A 6,438-nucleotide genomic window follows, 5' to 3' on the forward strand; every position below is an offset into this window, starting at 1 on the left:
AGCATGGATTAAAAGGTCTCATTCTACCAATAGACAGATCAAGAAAACATTCATGAATAAGAGCTATTTTTAGGGGCACCTGGGCGACTCAGTCAGTTGAGCCTTCAACTTCGGCTCAGGTCATGATCTCGCAGTTTGTGAGTTCAAGCCCCGCGCCGGGCTCTGTGCTGACAGCTCAGAGCCTGGAGCCTGCTTCGGATTCTGTGTCTCCCTCTCTCTCTGCCCCTCCCCTACTCACACTCTGTCTCTCTCTGTCTCAAAAATAAATTTAAAAAAAAAGAGCCATTTTTAGTTGAGTCAAGATAGAGGAACAGGACTTTGCCACAGAGAATAGCATAATGGCAGATGTAACAACATGACAAACACAGGGAGGTATGAAAGGTCCTGGCAAATCTGGGTATCTGCTAATAGTTTGTTATTGATACAATAAGGGTGTAATGGAATGGATTAGGACTGGGGAGATGAAGCCAGAATAGGAGGAGGGGCTAAATTATGAAGGATTTTATATGCCATAAGAGGTTTGGTTGTTTTTTTTTTAATGTTTATTTATTTTTGAGACAGAGAGAGAGAGAGCGCCAAGCAGGGGTAGGGGAGAGGCAGAGAGAGAGGGAGACACAGAATCCAAAGCAGGCTCCAGGCTCTGAGCTGTTAGCACAGAGACCAACACGGGTCTTGAACTCACGGACCACAAGATCATGACCTGAGCCCAAGTCGGACACTTAACCAACTGAGCCACCCAGGCATCCCTGGCATAAGAGGAGAGTCAAGTAGGATTTCTAGTAAGAAAGTTACTATATTGGTTCATGTGTGATGGTAGGAACCTAAACTGAAGAAATGGCAATGGGAATGGAGTGGAGGAGGTATATTTGAGAAATGTTTTATATTAGCCAACTGATTAAATGTGTAGAGTGAGGGCTAGGTAGAAGTAATGGAAGATGGACACCAGATTTGGGGCTTTTGTTCCTGGCCAGGTGGTGGTAAAATTAGCTGAAGTAGAAACTTGGAAAGGCATGAAGGGGAAATCAGTATGAACTTCTTTTTAAATTTTTATTTATTTATTTTTATTGTGGTGAGAACACGAAAGGTGAGATCCATTGTTAAGTGCTACACGGTAGTGTTGATTATAGGTACAATGTTGTATAGCAGATCTCTAGAACTTAATTCATCTTGCTTTGCTGAAATTTTTTTCCTATTGATTAGCAAATCCCCATTTCTCCTCTTTCCAGCCCCTGGCAATCACCATTTCAACTTGTGATTCTATAAATTTGACTCTAGACACTTCATGTAAGTGGGATCTTCTATATGCCAAAAAGACTCACACATTCACATCTATACCCCAGACCTAGGATAAAAATTCACACCAGTTTGCCCCGGGATTTTCTTGGTTTTAGAACCAGAAATTCCATGTTCCATGAACCTCCTCAGTCCCAGGCAAACCATGATCATTAATCACCCTAACCAGACTTCTTTCCCAACCTCTAGACTTATAAATCTGACTACTTTCTAATTCCACTTGAATATGTAATAGGCATCCTAAAGTTAATATGTCCAGACAGACTCCTGATCTTTCTCCTCAAATCTGCTTCTCTCACGGACTTGCCCATCTCAGTATATCATGACTCCATCTTTCTTTCTAGTGGCTTATGCTATAAACCTTGATGGAACCCACGATTTTTTTTATTTCTTCTGTAACACACACCCAATCTGTCAACATATTCTGTTGGCTTTCTTTCCAAAATATCCAAAATCTGACCAGTTCCCCTACTTCTACTGTTACCACCCCAACTAAGCCACCATAATATCTTACCTAAATCAGTGCAGACAAGTTCATAACTGATATCCCTTCTTCTACCTTTCCTCAACCCTATCCACACACAGATTTTATTCTCCACACAGCAGCCCATGCAATCCTTTAAAAAGAAACATATGTGAGATCACATCCTTTGCTTAAATTTCATAATTATTTCCCACTTACTCAGACTCAAAGCCAAAGTTCTTATATCAACCTTCTAGGTCCTTCCTCACCTGACCCCTATCTCTGTCATCATCTCCTGCCATTTTCATTCCTATTAATCTGCTTCAAACATACTGGCCTTCCTTCCTGTTGCTCGTTAGACATGGCAAACATACTTTTATCAGAAGGCTTCTGCCCTTACTCCTCCCTCTACCTGATATATGCAAGGTTCACTCTCTCATCTAGTTTAAATGTTACCTCATCAGTTTTCCCTATTTAAAATAGTATGTATTTGTGCACACACATACACACTTCCTACCCTCTTTGTGTGATGTATTTTTCTCTGTAGCATGTTCACCAAAGGACACAATTTATATTTTATTGTTGATTTGATTATTGTATATCTCCTCTACCACCAAATGAAGATCCTTAAGAGGGAACTCTTTAATTTATCACTATATCCCCAGCATTTAAAAGAGCTTGCTATACAATAAATATTCAATAAGTATGTGTTATGTAAACCAATGAATGAATTATAAATTGAGATAAGAACTCCAAAGGGCAGGAACAGAACATGTAACTATAAGAACATGTAACAAAAGAATCTCAACCTAGAGAGTAGGGAGAATTTTCTAAATGCCACCTGAACAGAGGGATCTGAAGGGTGAGTAGGCATTGACAAATAAAGAGGACAAAGGAATATATCAAACAGAAGGAAGAAGGTATGCAAAGGCTTTATGGCTAGAGATTCTACAGTGTGATCAAGGAACTTAAAAACAACCTGTGCTACTGGAGTACAGAGAGCAAGAGGAGATTGCTGAGATGAGATTGAGGATGTATATAAGGGCATGATTTCTGCCTGTATTGGAGAGAAATAAAAAGGCATTAGAGGAACTTAATCTTGGGAGTAGATGTGTGTATGTCCTGATCCCATTTTCGTAATGCAAATATCACTCATGCTGGTATGTTAAGTGGGATGAAGAGGGCTCGAGTAGAAATACTGAGACCAGATGGACCACAGCATACTATAGGCAAGAAATGATAGTTCCATAGACAATAAGATAATGGCGGAGATGAAAGAGTGACAAATTCTGAGATTCTAGGAGTGAAAATGGACAGGGTCTGGAGAGGAATTAAAGATGGGGAAGAGAGGATGAGGGAGAAAGAGATACCAGCAATGATGCTTGAATTTACTAACATAACAGATGGTGGTAATATTCACTGATTTGGCATATTGGAAGAGGACTTGACTTGGAGAGGATGGCTTAAGAGTTTATTCTTGGACATCCTGAGTCTGAGCAGCCTTTTTCACACCAAAAGGAGGAATTGGTAGAGCTTTTGGACATAGCGGACTGGGGCCATGTAGAGGTCTGGACTGGAAACAAGTATTTGGGAGCAATCATTGTAAAGATGCTTAATGAAGCCTTGAGATTGATAAGATGGCCAAATTTTTGCATGAGTTCTTACTAAGCTGCATCTTTTCTTCTCTGTAATGAAAAAAATAACTTTTTAGACAAAAGCACAATTATAATTTATCCTTATTTAGTTTCATCTTGCTATAACCTGTTATAACTTTTTAAGATTCTCATCCTCACTTATTTTCCCTCTCCTCTTTTCAGTTTTTTATATTCTGTAATAATAATAATAATAATAATCAGCAGCAGCAGCAACAGCATGGCAAGTCATCTCTAGATGTTCGTCAAGAACAGCATGGAACCAAACAAGATAGAGAATGTATCCCACTTGGGACTTCCCTCCAGTGGCATTGGTAGAGGCAAATCCACTTCAGATCAACCACAGCATCCAACTTTACTATTCAACAGCCCGTCTTGTCTCCCAAGGACAGCATGACAGAATGTGTAAAATTATTTATATATCAGGTAACTTTAGAAATATGACAAGAGTACTCCTAAACCTACCGTTCAAGTCCCTATTCTATCAGTTCCTTGGTTTGTGACAAGTTTGAACACATTGCTTAAACTCTCAGGCTTATGGTTTCCATTTGTAGACTATTGGTCACAGTATCTTCCCCACAGACCTGCAGAGAGGATTACATGAGGTGATGCGTGCAAAGCATCTGGCACCCAATATGTACACAAAAAAGGAGCTAGTTTATTTTTGTGTTATTATTACCACTATTGCCCCCCAATTTATGTGCATCTAACTTGGTACTGGAGCATATCTCTTTTTTGATAACCTAGTAGGTTCATGGGAGGACCATTGCCTCATTCCAGCAGATAATAGCAACACAAGAAATCATGTACGCAAAATTGGTTATAAAATGGAGCAAAAGAGTTGTCCAAGAATAAACTACCATTAAAGGATATTTTAAAAGACAGCATAGGGACTAGATAGGATACTATTGGTTGAGCTTGAAAATAAAACTTTGCAATTTCTTTTTATTCAAATGTTAGGCAACTAATAGATGTGTACTTTTACTATCAATTTGATGCTGAAATATTTACCACATTAGCTAAATGTCTTAGGTACCTAGAAAAATAGGCTACCTACAGAAATTTACATCCTACCAAACATTGACTTATCATGGGAAGTCTAACTTTACTAATTTTACTGAAATCTGGCCTTTTTCTAAAAAAGTCTGCGCTGGCAAAACCAAGGGTTGGGGAAGAAAGAGCACAGCTTTTGGAGTCAGACATACCTAGGATGGAAATCTAACTCTTCACCTACCCCGTGAATTGCCATTAGCAAGCTTCCCTGTTTGTCTCATCTTCAATTTCCTCAACTCTCAGATGTGAAAATTAATGTCAATACCATAAGGTTGCTGAGTGTGTTAAGTGATTTATCATATGCAAAGTGCTTTATACAAAATAAGCATTCAATAAATGCTAGCACCACTTTCCTAAATACTGCTGGCTACGCACAGGTAAACAATGGGGAAATGAAAGCATGATTTTGTTCAAATGAACTGTACCCAAACTATCTTTCATTTCCAGCACTTACCTTCACAAGCTTGTCATTGGGACCCCACCATTTATTACAGCCAAGAAAGACAACGAAATGGTATCAATTGTTAAACACTTGCTAAAAGATAAAGGAAAATCCATTTCTAATGATCTGTGCTTAATCCCATGACATTTAGTGGATGAAAAATGAGTCTCATTCTTTGCTTATAACAGTTCTTAGAGTACTTAATTTTAAATATATATATTAATCAATATAAAACATGCACTAGTAACAATGGCATAATGTAATGTAAGCTCCATGCAGGTAACGAGTTTTGTGTGATTTTTCCCTTTCTCTATATGCCAAGTGCCTGGGAACAGCACCTGCACCCATTGGATTCAGAGTAAATATTTGGCAAGTCAATGAATGAGTGACTACACTGGTGATATCAGTGTATCAGTATTCTTACTTCCTTCTACGTGTCCCTTTTCTCCCCCTATCAGCTACATTTTTACTTTTACACATTATAAGGTTGTTAATATTTGCCTGTTGTTCCATAAGCACAGAAAAACTTGCTGTGTTTCGTCCATAGGTCACTCAAGGCTAGTTGTCTTTGCTTTCCCCAAATGTTGTGTAGTTTATTTAGACACAGCCCTGCATGCCATCTGCCTGCATGTTGGTTTGGGGAAGGGGGCTGGAGGTGCCCACTGGTGGCAGAAGCTTTACTCAGACATCAAGTGAATCCCTTGATTTTAACACCAGTTCCCATTAGCTTGCTCTTGACTCGGGCCAGAGACTTTCTGGGAATCTGCCGAACAGATTGGCTCTTGTCTCCCTGAAGCTCCTGTGATCTATAAAACTTAGGCTCCTTCAGCATGTTTGATTCACAAGCCACTCCCAGTCAGTCCCAATCTCCCAGGAATGTGTTAAAATCATTTGTTTGTTAATTCATTCCCATCCTCATTTTCTTTAACGTTATTGATTTCTTTCTTTTTGTGTTTCTCTACTTTTATTTCAGTAGATGTTAAAATGACACCTCATACCTCATTTGCCATCTTAAAGCACAGGTGTTCAAAATAATATTTTTAATACTTTGTTTAATATGTGTGTGTATGTGAAGGAATCAAGAGACACACATGATTTGTTATGGACAACTTCCTTTTGCTTTTCCTGCTGAGTTTGACTTCCCATATGAACCATAATATAGTCAATAAGTGATTGCTGATTCTCTTAGTTTTTCTTGTTTTTAATTTCAGTCTGAGATTTATGTTAATTCTGTGATACATCTTTTAAGCCACATTAAAATCTTTTCTTTCTTTTTACAAAATGCAGCTAAAACAAAAAATATATATATATTTGAAAAGCAACATCCCCTCCCTTCCCACACACACACTGTGGATGAGCAAAATCCTACCTCATAGACAATGAAGTTGAGGAAGGACGGGGTGGGGGAAGGTGAATGAGCAACTGTGACCTGACTTCCCTGTTGTAGGGCCACAGAGCCAATGTATTAAACCAGCCAACATTGTCTAAAAGGGATTGGTCCTGGAGAATTCTAGGAAAAGATATCCAAAGACTAT

The 6,438-nt window shown here is 38.8% G+C and overlaps 1 long non-coding RNA gene across 1 annotated transcript in view; it reads right to left on the bottom strand.

Moving 5' to 3' along the window:
- Positions 1-5,910, bottom strand: part of LOC128314088 (uncharacterized) — a 32,964-nt gene extending 27,054 nt beyond the window's left edge. Inside the window, exon 1 of the long non-coding RNA XR_008295485.1 lies at positions 1,808-5,910. This is a non-coding gene — a long non-coding RNA (uncharacterized LOC128314088). The remainder of the gene's footprint in view (positions 1-1,807) is intronic.
- Between the last annotated feature and the right edge of the window lie 528 nt (positions 5,911-6,438).

The sequence above is a fragment of the Acinonyx jubatus genome, chromosome C1, assembly GCF_027475565.1.
Source record: "Acinonyx jubatus isolate Ajub_Pintada_27869175 chromosome C1, VMU_Ajub_asm_v1.0, whole genome shotgun sequence".
Taxonomy (NCBI): domain Eukaryota; kingdom Metazoa; phylum Chordata; class Mammalia; order Carnivora; family Felidae; genus Acinonyx; species Acinonyx jubatus.